The 19777-nt window shown below is 39.9% G+C and overlaps 1 protein-coding gene and 1 long non-coding RNA gene across 2 annotated transcripts in view; both read right to left on the bottom strand.

Moving 5' to 3' along the window:
- Positions 1 to 19777, bottom strand: part of AHR (aryl hydrocarbon receptor) — a 139289-nt gene that overhangs the window by 46791 nt on the left and 72721 nt on the right. The window lies entirely within an intron of this gene.
- Positions 7800 to 12907, bottom strand: LOC136009154 (uncharacterized). Its single transcript, XR_010610367.1, has 3 exons — positions 12875 to 12907; positions 10444 to 10592; positions 7800 to 8094 (listed from the first exon to the last, which is right to left on the bottom strand). It is a non-coding gene; the product is annotated as an uncharacterized LOC136009154 (long non-coding RNA).

The following is a 19777-nucleotide window of genomic DNA, read 5'->3' as shown; positions in this document are numbered from 1 at the left end:
AACTTAGTTATCTAAACCCTGCTAAATTTTTTTAAAGACCCTTTCACAGGCTTCCCCACCAGTATAAAAACAAAAAAAACAAAACAAAACAAAACAAACCAAAACAAAACCCCAAAAAAACCCACCCTAAAAAATAATGTCAAGAGATGATATGTAGCAGCTGTGGTTTTGGCAACTCTGGGTACTGAAAAGCACCAAAAATAATAGTTTATGAGACCCAAAGTCTCATTCTTCACTTAAATGCACAGAGGGCATTCTATTGCTCAGTGCAACTAAACCAAAAACTTTTGCTGCAATAAAATAATTGAAAACATCAGAATAAATAAACAAGTTAGTCATCTAAAATGAATGCAAGCCATCTTTGATCCTCAGTTTGACAGTTCCAGGAGTATGTTTTGTTCTGATCTAAATTACACTGGGACAGCTAATTTTTTACACTGTAGTGTTTTTTTTTCAGCTTGTTAAAAATAGGTATTTATAATCACTTTGCATGTTGAAAGCTATTTCTTCTTGCTTTATAGTCAAATCCTTACCCATGATAGAACTTTACCATTTATGCTGTCGCCCCTTTATTGAGTTAATATTATCTCACTACCTTAAAAGATATAGTTCTCAAAAAGCATTTAATTCTTCATAGGCTACTCCAGGATTTCTATCGGGCACTCATTCAGCAATCATATTTCTGCACATATACTGAGATAATTCTGATAAATTGAGCTTGATTTCCCCTATGTGGAAGATACAAAAGAGTAGTTTAACCACAAAGGAGAGATGCCAGGTGTGCTTGAGGGTCTGGGCTCTTGTAATACTATTTTTCAGCTCTCCTAGGAGTTGTCAAAGCCTGTTCCACTCACATTTGAAACCTTTTAGAACTGGGACTTCCTTCAGAAGAACTTCATTTCTCCACATAGGCGAGCCTGTTATTCCCTGGTAATGAGCTCCCCCCTCATTGCTGTTTGCCCACAGAGCAGCCTGAAACTTCCTTTCTTCCCCCTGTCAACAGGCTAGAAGACTTGCTCTCCTCTCTTCTAACTCTTACAGATGTGCTCTGGGACTAGCAGTGGGTAGGGTACAGGGAGCTGAAAGTTGTTCAGACAGGAAAAAGAGCATGGACAATTTATCATATTGTCAGCAGCTGATGGGAAGCTTGCGCTTCCCCGAGAAGTTCTATGTTCCCTGTAAAGTACAAGCATATTGCTGAATATAATGAAAAAAAAGGGGAAAAAATGTATCTTTGCAATGACATATGATGCATAATACACCTATTCTTGAGCCTCCATCACAAAAAAATCTTAAGCTCAGCATCTTCCCTGAGATAACATCTGTTCTTCATTACTTTCACATCTAGGCTTTTCTCTGATGTGTTTTGTCTCTCTGATGTGACTTTCTTTTTTTCTGTGACAAACTTGACGTTACAAGACTCACACTCACTTTAGTAAACAAGGGTTCTTTTTATTGAATTACTAGTACTGAGGCTTTCAGAGTTATGTTTTAATGAAAGTTTCCATATATAGTGGATTTTATTTGGACGGCATTATATTTCCTCTAGTATAACAGTAGGAAGGTCTTTTGGAAGGTCTTTTGGAAGACCAAACAGTAGGTCTTTGTTGTTTCCCTATGTATCTCTTACAGTTGTTTTTTTGAGCTGGTCATGGGAAAAGCTGACGTCATGTAAAACATCCATGAAGGGACCCTTCCGAAGTTTTTTTGGATCATTATCACAGAAATAGAATAGAAAACTGTCTGAAAGACCAGAGGAACTTTTACTAGCCCACCTTTCTGGTATTGAGGTAAAAAGTTCAGTTTAGCTGTTCCTGGTCATGCTTACACTCACATGAGCCAGAGAAGAAACAGCAAGTGTTCTCAGTGTCTGTGGTGGTTCATTTTAGTGCTAGATTTTAGTTTCATCTATAGACTCTGAAGATCCCTCCACATAAAATTTACAGACACCTACATACCACGAGTTCTAGAGCAATCAGTTATAGACATAAAACTAGCATAAAAGATACAAGTCCTATCCACTTCTATGCCCTTCATTAAACCAAGGATAGTGTCTATAATTTTGATGCTATTAGGCAAGGGTAAGAATTTCCCACATAATTTAGGGGGAAGGGCTGGATTAATCTCATGTGACTTTGGGCATGTAAGTAGTAGGGGCTGTGTGTAAGCTGGTTGCCTAAGCTGCTTCTGCAGGCACTAGAGAGAGATAAGAACATCAATGAGGCAATTTACTTCACTTAACTAAACAACCCTCAGCAGCCTTTGGATCTACATAGATGCCACACTTCTGGGAACAAAACTGTGGCAGACATCCTTAAAAACGAGGCCATACCAACTATGTTGCCACAAAACAAGAGAGTCTGTGCTTAAATATGATTGAAAATTAATCCTTCTTGTTGGCATCAGTGGATGGATAACATGATTCACAACATGATGAGACAGACATGAATGAGGCAAGAATTGAAAGAAATGTTAAGCATATCTTCTCCCTGTCCTTGAGACTATATGTATACTTCAGCAGGAGTGTGCATGGTGCTTTGCAAGCATAAGAGAGCTCTCAGGGAATTTACCATTTAAGGTTATTTGTCAGTGCTTTACATGAAACTACTAAAACTGGCAGGATCCATATTCTTTTCTAATATTATGAGGGATAAAATAAGCAGCCAAAAATCTCACAGACTGAGTAATGCTAGAAGAAGGTGTTTTATACTGTAAATCTGGCACCCTTTACATCTGAGAAGCATCTGGTTTCAAGATGGCCTGGAGTGGAAGTGGACATCATGGTGGTGTATAAAATTCCTCTATCTCAGCTCGAGAACTTGGCTGCTCCTGAGCCACAGGTGGTCCTCTGCTGGGGACACAGCCTCTTGCCAGGAGCTCTTAGCCAAGATGGGAGAGAGGAGAGCTCCAGAGTTTCCTGTTTTTTTGAACTGAAGTGTCAATGACCATTATTTATTAACTGACAAAGGGGCCTTTTTTTCCCTCTCTTTTAATTAGAAACTACAACAACTTGCTTTTCAAAGCTGAAAATACTTGAAATGATCCCAAGTAATATTCTAAACCACTAGCCTAAAGATGGCAGTTAGAAATCTAATGAAATCTGATCAACTGGCTGAGCCCTCCTTTTCCTACACACATATTCACATGCACACACACGCTCCCCTTGCCCCAGCACCACAAGAAAAGACCCCAGACAAGACAACCACATTCCTTTTGAACAGTCATCTACATTTGTTACACAGTGGACAACTTGGGACCTATCCATGAGAGATTACATGTACTGCTTTGAGAAGCAAAAACCTCCTTCTCAGAAACTCCCAGACTAAGGAAAACACATTCATTTCACAGGCTATTTTTAATTTAATTCCAGGCTCATCCCAGGCATTTAAAATCCTCTTCCATGGGGAATATCTTTATGGTTTGAACTCCTCTTTACTGGGGTAGTTTGAGCATTTGTTGTGGGAGGGGGAAAAGCTAAATGAAGCTGCACTGAGTTGCAGCAGCTGCTTCATCGCAGGCTTTCTCCTTCCCTGTTTAGCATGGTTGCTGTTCTAGCATCAGCCTCTGCAGAACACCACACCAGCTCACAAGATGTGAGTTATGGGTGTTTTTTTCATGGCAGAGTTTGACAGACATCTTGCTGCTGAAGTTCAGGCAGATATAGCTGGTCAAAGCAACGCTGCTCATTTACATCTGTCTCCCATGCACTTAATTCTGTCAGCATTTATTTGTCATGGATGGAGTTAATTGCGAAATGCTTGATACTGAGAGAATATGGAAGATACAACATAAAACAAGCATCTGTTGTCTGAGAAAAATTAAATGCTGACACAAAGCTGGCCTAAAGCTCAGGCAGTTTAAATGGTGGCATAGGCCCCATCTGTTAGAATACTCTGGGATTATTTAGTCTGTCCCATCAAATCCTCCTCCTAGCAAGTTCCTCTTCCATATCCTGCCCATGGAAACAGCTTCTGAGCCTGTTCTTGCACTGTGACATTGTAAGAGGTGCTCAAATATACTGGTAGGACACATATATGTAAGACTATGCAACAGGTATATAAGCAGAGACAAGGCTAGGACTGGTATATGGCTGAATGGGTCTGAGGAAGAGGGACTTGTAGGGATGGGGTGTGGGCAGAAGTTGGGAGTGCTGGAGATGCATCAGTCATGAGACAACATAAAAAAAAAAAAAACTTTCTAAACTTGAAATAGGTACTTCTTGAATTTTGCTTAAAGTATGCCCTGATCACCTCAATCCTATCTGATACAGATGGTCTATGCTCCTTTTGCACAGGAATGCCTACCTGCAATGTGTTTCCTTAAACTGGGGTCAGATGATCTGGGTATCATCCAGTTGTTCCTCTTTAGCAACAGCAGCATCACTGTTAGCTGGTCACAGAGCCTTCATGATATGTTTACCACCAAGTGGAAAATAATTTTTTAGAAACATTTCTAAAGGCATTATGTTACCCAGAAATTTCCACAAGGAAAGTACTTTATCTCTCTGACAGTATGGAAAAAACTCTTCTCTATAGACCTTCAGTCAACAATTGCCTCTAGGAAATGTAGGGATATATGAAACTGGCAAGTGACGCTTCTCACACAGTATAAAGACCTTTTCCAAAAGCACACTGTTTATAAGAAATCATGTTTCATTTCCATTTGCAGTTTTATCATGTGTTCTTATATCTGTGCTTCATTATATTATGCCTCTGTCCGTGAAAGCAAATCTCAAACGAGAAACTTTCAAGGATACCCACACTCTGCATAGTTGCAGTATATCTTTTTCCTATGTTAGCCTTTCTATAGGTGGAGAGCTATCAGCGTTTGCAAAATATCCACAACACACAACACAATGAATATGCCAAGACATACACTTAAATCCTACTGATTCAAGTGGGACTTCAACATTGTAAGTCAAGCACACACATAAACTCTTTGCGAAATTGTGCCTCAAATATTTGTTAAAGCCTACCTCTTTCATACCAAAGTATCATAATAACTTGGATTTAGTGATACCACTTCTGAGTACTTTGATCTATGTAGCAAATTCCTTCTTGTTGTCTGCCACACATCTGTGTATCTTCCTTCCCCAGTTGCACTCCACAAAAGCCTCTCTGAAGTCCTACTCACTTAGGTGGGATGCAGCAGAAGTACAGTCCTGACCCACCAGAAAACCTAAAAACATTGATGCTTTTGAGTCGGGAGTTAGAAACTGTACCAGATATGAAGAGGAACAAATCACAGCTAATTGCAGAAAACTGCCAGCAATCCATAGGAAGATGCAGAACTAAAACAGGAAATTCCACAAACCTTGGGAACAGAAAAGATTCCTGTAGCCCATCATGTCTCTGCAGTCTTTCTTTAAATCCAACCTCTACTCATTTTAATGTCAGGTTAGCTACCCCTTTGCTTCTTTGGTATTTCACTACTCTTTTTCACAATCCCTTTCCCATCACCCTCCCTACCTGCAAAAATATACAAGTAAATAAATAAGCAGTGACTGTGACCTCTCTCTGACTTTATTCTGCTTTCAATAGAAACATAGTGCTGGTTGATGCTTGAGCAGAAATCATGATAATTTTAATCCTCTTAAAATAAATGTTTTCTTGGTTTTGTCACCTGGAGCCTTAGGTTAAACTTAGGAACAAGAATATGCTGTCTATGTTTGTTTGCATGGTTTTCAAGATCTTTATGTCTACTTGGTTTTATTTGTATTTTGTATATGGTCCACTCCCAAAAGAGAAGATGGAGTCTCCGTGCAGTCATAGCTATCTGTAGTAAATAGTTAATTTTTCTGTGCTTCAGGAATTTGGAATTTTCTTCCGTGTTCGGGGAGTCAAACCCCTTTGACAGATTAGCTTCACATCTTCCTGAACAGAAAAGGCAATATTAAACCTGCCCCATTCACTAACTGTTGCTTTCTTTTTTCCCTTTGTCTTTGAAGTGTCATCATATGGAAGCCTGTGCACGTAGCAGATTTTTCTCTTAATTGCCCCATCTTTTTATGTCAGCAATTTTCCATCTTTTCTGTTCATATCAATTCTCTCACATCAGCAGCTCCAGAACAAGAAAATCTGTCTAGTCTACCAAAGATATGTGAAACTGTCATATGCGTAGAAGAGCAGCTTTTTCACATCAATAGAGCACTTGGCACATAGTAGATAGTAGAGCACTTGACACTGAGTGAAAGATAACACACAGCAAAACTGAATGGGCAAGCAGAGGGCTACAAGTACTTCTGTTCCACAGCATTCAGAACTCTATTCTGAACGCAATAGGTAACTCATTCTGGACATTTTTCCAGGTGTTTTCTCAAGGAATTTATAGATCTGCCTGGAAGAAGTGAACTGGTTTGCCAGATTATGTCAATTAGTGTTTTCTGAGATCCTGTTTTGGGCTCCGTATTGTGAACATCTGCTTGTGGGTTCCACTGTAAGATAATAGAAGGCCAGATCTCAGCTTGTCTAGCTGGCAAATGACAATATTTATGCATCTTTGTCTACATTAGAAATTCATAACACAATAATTCAGAGTACTTTAATGTGTGCTGATTTCTTTGTGCCCATAAATACAATTTCTTGTTTTTAAGAAATCAGAAGAAAGATTAAATAAATAAAAAAGAACATGTGCACTTTAAATTTTTACATGTTTTAATAGTTAAAGAAAGAACTTTAAATGTGTAGCTATTTCTAGGACTTGCAGTACCAAATCCGAGATCAAGCAATTTAAAAGAACATAAAATTTATTGGAACCATGTTTAGCTTGTTCTTAAAACCCAACATTTTGGCTCACAAACTCAGATCATTTTCATGGGAAATTAATGCCTACTGCTAATAGCTGGATTCAATTTCTAAGAAATTACCCCAAAAGCAATCTTCTGATAAACAGTTGAAGATCGCTTGCTTATTTATCACATGGCCGAGATTTAAATTTGATCAGGTTCCCTAGTGTCTTCGTTTGCATTAGTGAGAGCTAATTCCAGAATTAAGGGGCTTAGTTAGTTGCAAATTTTTGAAGGACAGAGATGATGTTGATTATTACTTGAACAAAGCCTAGGATTTTTTAAGAACTTAGGGGAATTAAAGACCCAGCTTGCAGTGGAATGTAGACACCTAAAGCTCCTAAAGCTTATTTATATTATGACTAAAAGATGTTTTGTTACAGAGTTACCTCCTTCAGAAATGTCATGCTAACTATTAGTTAACTTTTGACTAGAGACCTCTATCGCAGGAAAGAGCATGAGAAGTGCATGACCTGTATGTAGCAGTGTCTTTCTGGGATCTCTAGCCACGACCCATTAACAAAAATGCCAGGCATGGCAGCATGAAACATTAACCTGGGCCAGGGAAAAGCTCCTTGTTTCACATCATTTTGTCATAATAGATTATGGAAATGAACGGAACAGGGGCAGCTGAGAAGATGCAGCTCAAGGTAACGGTCAGTGGGTGAACATGCCAACTTCTGCTACCCCGGTAATGGTGTAATGGTCTCAGCTATTAGAACATATTACTGATGCCTTCCCACCCACCAGAAACTGCCTTGACAAAATCTCAGGAAGACACGAGAATAAGAAAGACGATAGTTTAAACATGTGGGAGAGTATCATAGAAAGGTCTTCAATTTTCCTTTTTTATTTGACACGCTGTTGCTGAGTCCTCACGTTTCCCCTCAAAGTGCTGCTTTTAGTTGACAGCGTGGCACTGTGCAACCCTGTAATTTGGGTATAGCAAAAAAAAAAGGTGTTTCTTAATGCTACTTTTAGCTTTTTTTTTTTTTTTTTTTTTTGAGTGCATCAAGCTGTGCTGTTTCTACCCTGTATGTTATTGTCTGCAACAGAGTTCTGCACACCAGTTTGTGATACCATTCACAGTTCTAAAACAACATTCTCCTCAACTGTGCTGGCTGGGGCAGCAGGAGCTGTGAGGTCAATTAGATGTCAGTATTTAAACTTGATGGTTGCTAGCAGTATACACGGTAAACAAAAGTACTAAGTAGCTCTGTCAGTCGCTCCCCGCGAATCCTGGGTAGCCAAGGAGAGCAATTGCTTTGTGAAGTTCAAGGTCAGGCAACGTTTCAATTGAACACAGTCATCTAAAATAAAAGGGAAAAATGCCTTCGGTGAGAAAAGAAATTTGTTGATGGGAAACAGGAGGGTGAGATCAATCTTTTCACTGCTGTATAGTAGAAGAATTCTGAGGTGGACAAGCTGGGCAACGCATTGCTTATTGCATTAATTTTATTGTGGAGGTTTAATAGGATGTCGTACGTAAACATATGGGATTGTTCAGATCTCACTCTCCCATAAAAAAGGGAATTTTTTAGCCTTTAACTAATAATTACAGAGCACAAACTTGGAGCTAGCATGGCCCAGATCACAAAGAAATTATTTATATAATAGCGACCAGATGAGGGCAAACTGAGCACCCATCTCCACTCAGTCACAGATGATGATCAGAAATCCTCAGATCTGTCATAAAGTCCAAGGTGCAAATGTAGAACTAGGAATAAATGCCACAGTCAATTTGACTCTGGTTACTTTATATGTGTCAGCCAGTCCAGGTTTCTGTGCTACCCATCACAGTGTATTTTCCCTCCACTAGGAGAGCTTGGAGTAGCATCCTATGGACTGGACTGGTCTGGTCTGCGTTACTGTTTGAAAGAATGAATAGAATCAAAGAAGTCCAACCCCCCTGCAATGAGCAGGGACATCTTCATCTAGATCAGGTTTACCAGAACTACATCCAGCCTGGCCTTGAACATCTCCAGGGATGGCGCATCCACCACCTCCCTGGGCAACCTGTGCCAGTGTTTTACCACTGTCATTGCAAAAAATTTCTTCCTTATGTCCAGCCTGAATCTCTCTTCTTTTAGTTTAAGCCTATTCTATCACAACACACCCTGCTAAAAAGTCTCTCCCCATCTTTCTTATAGGCCCCTTTTAAGTACTAAAAGACTGGCATAAGGTCCCCCTGGAGCCTTCTCTTCTCCACTCTGAACAAGCCCAACTTTCTCAGACTGTCTTCATAGCAAAGGTGCTCCATCCCTGTGATCATTTTTGCATCCCTCCTCTGGACCACCATGTCCACATATTTCCTGTACTGAGGACTCCAGAGCTGGAATAGGCACCACCAATGCCCTAGACTCATTTTTAGATCAGACTTGGCAATACCCAGAATAGTTAACATACGCACTCTCACTTCAGACTATGTTTCAAATTGAACTGACACCTTTCCCTTCCCATTTACTTTACAAACAAGTAATAAACCATTGGCATGCCTCAAATGAACAGCTGGCTAGTGCTATTATTTTTCTTGAGATGAAAAATACCCACAAAACAAAACCTAATGGCCAAACCAGATAGTTTAGTTGAAATACAATAGACTAAGATTTTGGCTGCAAACGCTGCTTGTGGTGTACTATAGTTATAGCAATTCTTCTACCCTGTGGATAAGACAAAAATTAATATGGTTGTTCTAAAGCATAAACACACAAAAAAAAGCCCCAGACCCTATTCATTTGGGATATATTTGTGCTTATCTAACCATAATGGTTAAAAATATTTTGGCAGTGTAACAGTGCATTATATAGTTTATTACTTTTTGTTTTGGAAAATGAAAGCTGCTAAGATTGTGGTTTGGAAGCTGTTTGCAGAGTGTGTACAGTGTTTCTCACAGACACACTTTCACTGTAGTTTTGTTTTGTCAGTGGATTACAGACATCACATATAGTTAGACTTTTATGTATCTTTTTTAAAGCCCCTTAAAAAGTGTAGGTAGACTCTCAGCTGGTTTAATTTGAGTCACTCGTATGATATCAGAAGAGTTATGTACTATGCTGTAATAAAATTAATGATAATATATTATACGATCCTGGGAGCTGGTTTTATGCATTACTATTATAGTTTTTGGTTCCTTACTTAATAAATGAATCTGTACTCCTTTTACCTTTCCTTAAAGATGATTCCTGTCTATAAAAAAATATCCCTTTCTGAAACAAAAGAGAATTAAATTCCACAATATTTTTTCATTGTGTATCATGTCCAAGGCCAAGACATATACAGAAGCAGTAAATGGAGAGAGAGGTGAAGAAAGCAAAAGAATTCAAGGGTAAATGATGTGAGAGATGTGATGTGGGGGCTGATTCTGATGGGATTGCAACAGCAACAACAAACCCAGGTTTTATACTGAGGAAAGATCACAATGTCTATACTTGGCTTAGGTTACTTTTTTCAGGATGCTGAATATACAGAGAGATATGATGACGGATAGTGTCAGGATGGAGCTGGAGCTTAATACTTGGGGTTGGGAAGGCTTTACACATCTGTAGCTCTACACATATGGACACCAGTGCCATCAAAGTTGCACCTGCTTTGCCTGGGGACGTGGAAGGTGGCCTGAGGTTACCTCTGGGGTGTTGATGGATCGTATATGTTGTACTCACCAGTACTTCCAGCTCTTACGGCTGTGTTTAGATTACATCTCATGTCTAAATCAGATTTATCTTGCACTCAGTGTGCTGGGTGGTTATGAGAAGACTCCTTGTCTGTTTTGCTCAAAACGAATCCAAGTGTGGTAGGAGTCCAAGGATTACTAGCAAAAAAATAAGGGGTTTCAGTCCAAAGGTTGTAGCAGAGGTGCAAACTCTGTCAGGGTTCCATGAACCAGATCTTTTCATTTCCCAACATGGTCCCAGGGGTAATCCCTAACCTGGGATACATAATTTAGTTTGAGGAATGTTTCACTGATTTCAGAGTTTCCTCCCTTTACAAATAAAATGCCAAGCTGCCATTTAAGTACATCTCAGTGCCTTTTTCATCCTCTTTTCCTCCCACTTTTTTATCACTGTCAATGAAACAGTAGCTTGAGTGAGAAATAACTGACAGCTTTTAAAATGGATAAAAAGTTCTTTGTTCACTTTTATCTGAGGACAGAAAGACTGATGAAAGTACAAGGAAATAAATTACTAACTTATTAAAGCACTTGTCAAAGAGTATGGGCTCCCTTTCTGCGTCATCCAACGTGTGAGCTGAGAGGAAGTGGGGGAAAGTTTTTCTAGTGGAAAAATACTATCTCCAAGGTAGTCATGAGAGTGAGTGAAGGCTAAGCAGCACCCAGGTGCCAGCCTCTTCCTGCCACAGCCGTGTCTCCCAGGCAGCTTGCCTGGCTGTGCCTTGGCAGTGTGTTCACCCCCAAACATGCTGGGGCAGTCACCCCAGATAGTGGGCTCTCTGTATGCCTGGGGTCATGTCTGCAGCCACACAGTACATGGAGAGGAGTCTGGCCATGAGGAAAGCCTTCTTACAAGTGCAGTGGAGACATGGCCAGAAGTTCAGAGCTTGAGGTATCACCATTTTGAGTGAGGATATAGTCTTCGAAGACTACACGGGGAATAAACTGAATTTTATATGTGATTAAATAAAGCATGTGTTTAATAACATAATCAAGCAGCTATGGCAGTGACTGTACACACAGTGCTTGTTATAACACTATTCCTCTGTTATTATGCCTTCTGTTACTGTAGCCTTGCACTGATGTATGATAAATATATGTGGTTGTAATGAATATCTGAGTGCTCTCATCTGTGTTATGCCACTGAGGACAGTAAAATCAATGAAGAAGAGATAAAAAAGGAAATGAGCCTTAGAGACTGAAGCTATAAATCAACAACTGTGTAAAGTGCAGGTCAGGTTTACTTGGTGCTTTTACTGCAAAAATACATAGTGGTAGGAATTGGCACGTGTGGGACACAACCACACCTTTACCTTTGCTGGCAAGGTCTGCCCCTGACAACACAACTATGCTCTGGCTTACTAAGGGTCTCCTTTTCATGTTAATCTATCTACCAGCATCCCAGTATCTGCACTGGGGTTTCCTGTCAGTGCATGGGAGCCAGCATGGCTGACAGCCTTGGGAGATGCTGGCCTCGCAGCAGCACTCGCAGGCTGTGCTGCTGGGCTGGTTCACCCCCTCTGTCATGAGAGCATTCTCCTCCCTGCTCTGCTGCAGCGCAGCCATTTGATTCCCCCAGATTTGTACCAGATACTAGTCCTGGTGGGGCCCACACACTCCTATGAACTGGATGCAAACTGATTTCCAACACCTCTTCCAGGGATCACAGCCTACCTGCTGGCCCAACTGAGGAAGAGAAGTGTGGGTCTAGACTCAGTTACCAGATTCTGGAGATCCTGATGGGGAAACAAAGGTGCTCTTCTGCAGCCCAGGCAAGCACTTTAACCTTGCTCATGTTGCAAAGGGGCCCCCCACTTGTGGCAGTGTTTAAAGGAAAGTGGCAGTCACGAGGCATTCAACATGCTTTGCAAATGCCTCTCCGATCATGCCCCTTCAGGGATTTAGGCAAAGGAATGCCTGGTTCCCCAGCTCCCAGCTGCTCGGCCCTGTCAGAAATGGGCCCGTTTTGGTAATGTGCCGTGATGTGAATCACAGTGAAAGTCTCTGTTGTTCATGTGCCTGCAGGCTTCTGTGGCAGCTCTGTGGTAGTATTTGGTGTCTTAATTTTGCATTCACCACCCAAATTCTGCTTGAGACCCCTAGCTTGTATCCAGGGTCTGGTTGCATCCTACCCACTCTGAGTGCATTAATTGGTGCACAAAATCATCCCTTCCCTTTCCAAAATGGGTCTTCACCTCTCTGTCTACTTATATTCTTTTATTTCACCTCTTGTTGACTCTATCCCTTCATCTGGCCCCTAAATTTAACATCTTCTTGTGATTTGCAGACCTGGTCCCATTCATCCCTGCAAAGACCTGGTCCAAACTGGCCTTTCTTCCCAGTCTCCCTCCCCAAGGGCCTTTCCTGCCTCTGGCCAGGCACCTACACCTGCGGCTGACTGCCTCAGATCATTCCCCACATACCTCCCAGTTTTCTCTTAGCCTTCAGTCAGGATCACAGAATCACAGAATCCCAAGGGTTGGAATCCCTCCGCGTTCTCCCAGTCCTGGTCACAGCTGCTGCTCTTCCCCAGACCTGTGGAGCAAGCACTAGTTTCCAGAAGAAAGGGATTATTTTATGTGGGAACTGCAGACTTTTTGGATCTTTTTTGGTTCATTATTAAGTGTTTTCTTCCTGAAAGTCTCCTCTGTGAAGGGACTGCAGGTAACGCGCAGCAGCATATTGCGCAACCTGCTGCAATTATGTGTTTGCTCTGGTAAACAAACAGGGTGCAGAACCCAGCCAGTTCCCAGATTTCATACTTTCCACAAATGTTTTCACAGGAAGGAATTAGCATTTCGCTTCCTCTGCTGTTGCAAAGGTTCAAAGCAATCATACTTGGCACATGGTTTTATTTTATTTTGAGTTTTATTTATTCTCGTTGTCCCTGAATATGGAAGCTGCCATCATAACTCAACTGTAGTGTAACTCAAGTACATGTTTAACTACATAGCAGAAAACTGAAAAGCAAATTTAAATAAAAAGAAAATTAACACTAAACCACAGTATATTTCCAAATTAAACCATAAGTACCCTGCAGAATCAGTGCATTGCCTGTGTCGTGGGACAAAATGAAAATTACCTCTGTCAATGTCTTTTTCAGCAAAACGACAATGGAGACTATGTAAATATATTTATGTATGTATATATACGCATATATGTATAATATAACATTGGCTAGTATCATTTCAACTTTATTCCTCTCTATAATATCCTTGATTACACAGCCATTACCTTTGATTTATGTTATTAGAAGTAAGAGAAGGACTATGTCCTACCACTTACAGGCAATCATGTCATCATGTTCTCAAATGTAACATCTGTAACAAGAGTGTGTTCTATTACTTGTTTTAATTCTCACATTGAGAGACGCACTTTTTATTTATCTCTGTTGTGATTGTATTTTTCCCCCCAAAAAATACCTCTTTGTGGGATGGAAGATTGAACTAATTTAAACAGCTGTTGGAATTTTCAGGAGTAGAAAAGAAATTATTTCTTCTCATTTCTAGCTTAAGTTTATACTAAACAGGTAATTCTATCCAAAAGTCATATTTCTGAATTGTTTGAAAACAACCTGTAAACAGCATAAAAAAAAAAAAAACAAACCCAAACCCAAACAGGATCAGGATACATAATCCTACATTTTTTTTCACCTGAGATTCTAAAAAAAGAGAGGGCAATCTTCTTTCTGTGAAGGAGTTAATTTCTGTGTTAGGAAGATAATACTTTTCTAGCTAAAATAGCATTGGATGTGGGATTTATCAGTGCAGACAAATGTTAGTCATTCATCTTATTTGTTATTACTCCTTTGAAGCCAAATGTTCAATGTAGGTTAATAGAATTCCTGACAGTCACAAAAAAACACTGTTCCAACTGGAGAAGAAAATCTTGGCAGAACTGTGGGAGAGTCATAGTTAATCTGATGGAGAACAATGAGTGCTTCAACACAAAAAAAAAAAAAAAAGAGTTTCTGCACTGCAGTAATTTTATATCCCCCATTTAAAATGAAGTAATAATCAAACAATTTGCTGTGCAGATGCATTCTCATTGCATTAATTGTGGTAGGGTGAACAAGTTCTAACAATATGGTGATTAAAACTGATCATATTTCAATTCACAGTTAAAAAAGATTGGAAGGTTTCAGTAGATAAATCCTGAGAAACAGTGTTTTTCATCTTTCTATAGCTGTCTTGAAGAAGCCCAGGTCAGTAGTAACCACAAGTTTTTACTGTCCTTGATAAGGATCTTCTGAAGTCTGTTTTCTAAATGAAACGAAGCAGCAGTTTCAGTTCCATGGACCAGCAAATCTCTCACTGTCATCAGGGGCTCCACAGGCTGTCCCAGCACACTAGCAGGAGTTTAGCATTAGGGACTGCGCACTTCCTTCTCACCCTAGAAATATTCCCCTGGAGGACAGGTTTGGGAAAATTTGCTGTGGGAATGTCTGATGGACAGACAGCATTGAAGTCACCCATGCTAAATTAACACGTAAAATATGCAAATTCTTTCAAATACTTAGTCTTTTTTATTTGACCTGTTGAGACCTGCTACAGACCTGATAAGCATCTTTAGAGGCTGGAGAAGATGTACTGTAAGTCACAAGCTCAATGATATTAACATGAAACCAGAGTGTAGGAAGACTGCTTTATCTTCACCTTCTGTACTATTTCTGTTTATTGGTCTTCTTACTGAGTTACAGTAACACTCAATGAAAACCTTATACAGCTTGTTTCTGAATTTGAACCAGTCAGGAAAAAGTCTGCATTAAATTTAGAGAGAAAGCTTTGCCTTCTTTCCTTATTAGTGTAAATAATTTTGCTCTGAGTCAGTACAAACCTCAGCTGCAAGACTTACAGGAAATGATAAGTAGGCCTCTGCTTTGCATGTAGGAGAAAAAGGCAGTAGGGGAACTCCCTCTAATTTATTCATACGAATTATATATTTCTCTTTCACCATGTTGCACTGTGTTCAAGGTAGTCTTGCTAAGGAGCTGATGTCTAGTTGTGGAAATGATGCCCTGTACTGAAAGTAGGTCTACAGAACTGGTGGCAAAGCGAGGAACAGCTGGTGGGAGGCAAGGAGCAGTGCACATCCCTGGGTGAATAGATGCAGGATTCTTCCCTGCGTAAAATATAACCTTCAACATGTTAGACCGGCTGAAACAATTTTTCACCTTGTCTTGAGTCGCTCAGCCCTATCGAGATGTTATTCCTTCTACAGAGAACTTCTCTATGGGACTGCTCAGGCAACAGCTAAGTTAATGAGCTGTATTTGTGAAACCAGAGCATATAGTTAATGCCACAGAGATAGATCAGACTGCTCCTGCCTCTTTGAGCAGTCTAGACAGATATGTAAAATCAATCTGGGGCAAGAGAGAATTATTTTCTAATTGTCCTGGAACTAGTTAATTGAGTTTTTGGACAGTAGATTGGACTGTATGCCTGATACACATTTATTCTCTTCTAGCTCCCAGTTCTATAAATATCTTCCCAATAAAAACCAGCCCGTATTCTACAGAGATCTCAGGGTGCTTTCAAATTACTACTGAAAACATCACTGGTGGCAAGGATTGCTTAATACCCTCTGCTTTCCAATTATAGCCTGAATATGACCCTGCGGGAATTTCCCATGTGCTGAGAAAACCAAAATGTTCAAGAGCAGACCAGCAACTTGCCCACTTGCTTTTACATCGCTGTCACATCATATGCATTGAGGACAAAAAAGAGGAGAGCATATGAAGTTAACTCTGCAAGTCATATGTCTCCTGCCAGTATCACAGCCAGGAGTCAGAATGTACAGAAAGTATTTCTAGAGAGTTGCAGAAAGAAAATAATAATTCCAGATTCAGGAAATTTACTCTTTTGGAGTATGAGCTGAGCCTTGACAGTCTTGAAAAACAAAGGTTCAAGAAAATAAGCCAAATAGCTGCAGAAACAGTTTTTGAATGTTGCTGGTCATGCTACCAAGGAAGATGACAAAACCAGAGAACCACTTTGCACACATGGTAGTGTGACTTTCTGGTCAGAATTGCAGCTCTGTGAAGATTCACTCTGAAGGCAAGAGCCTGAAGGTGTTTTTCTATGATACTTACTTATACCTATGCTTAAGCTTGGACAAGAAAGAATTTGATTATAAGAAAGCTGACTAAAAGCAACCAGGGAAATTAAAAGGACACACATTAGAAGCATTCATTCTGCAAATGAACCCCATTTTGAACTGTAATGAATTCTATTTTTTGCTATAGTGTTGTGTGCAAGGTTGATTTGTAATGCTTTATGTACATGTAATGGTAGGTTAAAGTTACATGTTTATTAAAAGAAAAGCTACAGGGCTTACCCAATATATGATCATCCTAGATAAAAGCTGATTCATTCTGGCCCAAGGGCAGAATCACTGGAATAAATCCTACTAAGCGCTAAAATCAGAAAGAATAAAAGCTACAAATCTGGCATGCAAGAGCTTTAATCTAGAAGCACTATATACGTTGTATTATAGTTCAGATTTTAATGTACTCGTTGCTTCAGGAAAAACCATCTGCTTTATATTATGCCTGCGGTGCAGAGTACATTGATTTCATCACATCTCCATACAGAATAACAATAAATGGACTGTGAACCATTCTTCAAATAAATTCTTTAAGAATATAACAACTGGTGTAATATTTCAAGGTATGAAAACAGGGAGAATGAAATGGAGTAACTAGAAAGGCACTTTGCAAGCATGTTTCAGAACTGTTGGTCATCTTTCATTTAGTTTGTTTTCCATTTTGACAGTTGGCTATCTTCAGCCGTCACTGAATAAATTGATGCAAAACTTTCACTTTGTTTCTATTCTAGAGCTACTGTGTTACACTGAGAACAGATACTGGTCTTCTGCAACATGAAAGCTGCAGGACATGTCCTGTGTGTTTTGTTTTTTTTTTCTTTTTTTTCCAAAAGAAAGTTATTACTTGCACCATTAAGGAAAGGTTTTGCAGAACTTCTGATTTTCAAGAATAGATTAAGGCAGGAAACGCTTGCTAGGCTTTACAAATATCTGGGTTTAGAAAAAGCGGATGTCAGGTTGCTTTCTGGAACAGGCCTTCCGCAGCAAAATAAAAAATCCCAAAAGCACAGTGCTTATGAGTGTTTTGCAAAAGAAGTCAGCTCCATGTTTTGGCACAGAAGCAAATCTAACTCTGGAACTTTCAGAAAAGCAGAATAGATGATGGGAATGTTACACAAGCTATGTCATTGTGCAAATGTTATCTACAGCATAGAGTGACATACAAGGTTATTATGGTCACCGGCCAGCACAAAGAATGTTCAAAGGATAAGGTGAGGTGATAGAAGCAAATACAGTCAATAGCAGAGTTCCAGTGCTTTGATGAAGAATGCATGGTTGCTCCATGCAGTGCAATGCCATAGTACTACAGCAGGAACTCATTCGGAAAAAAATCATCAGGTCAGATCCTGAAACTTTTATATTAATCGAAACAGTACGGAGCTGGACATCAGTGACTGCATGATGTGAGGGGCAAGCCCTGAAGTCCTGTTATTCTACTACAGTATGATCTGGATTCCTGTACTTTGAAGGATAAATTATCATTGATTAAGCCAGTAAGTAGAAAATCTCTCCTAGTCATCCGAGAAAATTCAGTGGTACTTGAGAACTATGTGTGGGATGAAACAACCAGATTCCTTCAACACTGGAGGGCTAGTTCTGGTGATGTATAAGGCTTCCCCAGCTGGCATTGGAGAGCCATTCTGCTTACAGTAGACCGGACTCCAATAACCAAATCACTCTCCAGACTTCACTGACTGTAGACTGAGCTCTTCACTGATAATAATGATTGAAGTACTGACACCAAGCTCACATGCAGATTCTAAAATTAAGCATCTTCACCCAGTGCTGACTCCCCGCTTTTCACTCTGCTTTTGTTTCTGTTACCCTTTTTGAATCAAGTCAAGACAGCATGAAGATATGACCATGCAGACTAGCTGGCACAGATTATTCTGATTCATCCATGAATCTGCAAATCAAAGAAGTTTCATACACTCAGTAAACTGGTCTCAGATGCTGAGGTCTGCATACAGGGAATATGTTTTTTTATTATTTTTTTTCCCCAAATTTAATTGAAATAAAAGGCCTAATATTTAAGTGGGAACTAGAGAGTAGTTACATTTTATCACTGGCGTAAACTTCAGTGCTTTGGGTCAGCCCCATTACATGACTCAGTCCACAAGAGAGCAACCAGGCCTGCAGGTTCCTCATTTCCATCATGGTTTATTCATAATTCTGGGTGGAGGTGAATGTCTAACTTCGGAACGAAATCTGCTTCTGCAAACGCAGTGAAAGAAAAACAAGTAATTGTGTCAGCCCACTCATTCTCTCTGTTCAGACCAGAAAGATCCATCTTTAGCAGCTGTGTGGGGTTGCACAGTGCTTGTGCATTTTGAGGTCAGTAATACTTGCCCCTTATCCTGGCTGATTTCATGAGGTGGCAATGACAACATCTGCTTAGGCAGTCTTGAAAAACAGAAATTACAGAAATAACAGTTCTGACTTCCACAATGATATGCCAGAGATGGTCTATGCGGACTTCTTAGCAAGAGAATAAAGGGGATGGGGATAGGCAGTAGTAAGGGGTGACACCAGCTCACCCAAACACAGAAAGTGATGTTTTTTTCCCCATTTTTTGCACTCCTTTCTCACCACTCACTTCTGCTCAAAATGTGCTCTTGCAGTACCCCTGCCCAAGTCCTCCTATGCATATCTTCATAATTACCATCTCAGGTGCTTAGCAGCTCAATTTCCATCTAGTTTTGGAATCCCTGCTGCTGTCCTGTGTGCCCTGACATTACATATTCTTGCCCACGACTGTTTGTTGATGCTGCCCAGCAGTCGCTCTGGCTGAGCCTGACTGTCAAAGAGAAGGACCAGAGTACTTCTGTGAGTACATCTAATGAGCTATGTTTCTTTGAATCTGTTTTGACGTATTTGTGAAGACAGAAAAAGCAGGAACTGTCTAGCAAAAAATAAAATACAAGTGGCAGTCTACATTTACTATTTTACGTATTATTTTTCAGCCTGGGACTGAAAAATGAGGTTGATGCAGGAGATCATAGAATCATAGAATATCCCAAGTTGAAAGGGACCCATAAGGATCATATTACACCCTAAACCTTAATTTTTTCCATTTTATGGACAATGCACACTTCTTCCATTGCAGTAAGCAGAGGAAGTGACCTTACATTTCTAGTTCCCTTTTTGGCACCTTAAGACTATGAAACTAAATTAAGTTATGCTAGCACTTTGCCTGCTGTGACATTGTATATATTCTTTTC

The sequence above is a fragment of the Lathamus discolor genome, chromosome 2 (assembly GCF_037157495.1).
Source record: "Lathamus discolor isolate bLatDis1 chromosome 2, bLatDis1.hap1, whole genome shotgun sequence".
NCBI lineage: Eukaryota > Metazoa > Chordata > Aves > Psittaciformes > Psittacidae > Lathamus > Lathamus discolor.
The sequence above is the reverse complement of the archived record's forward strand: the minus strand, read 5'-3'. Positions and strand labels throughout refer to the sequence as shown.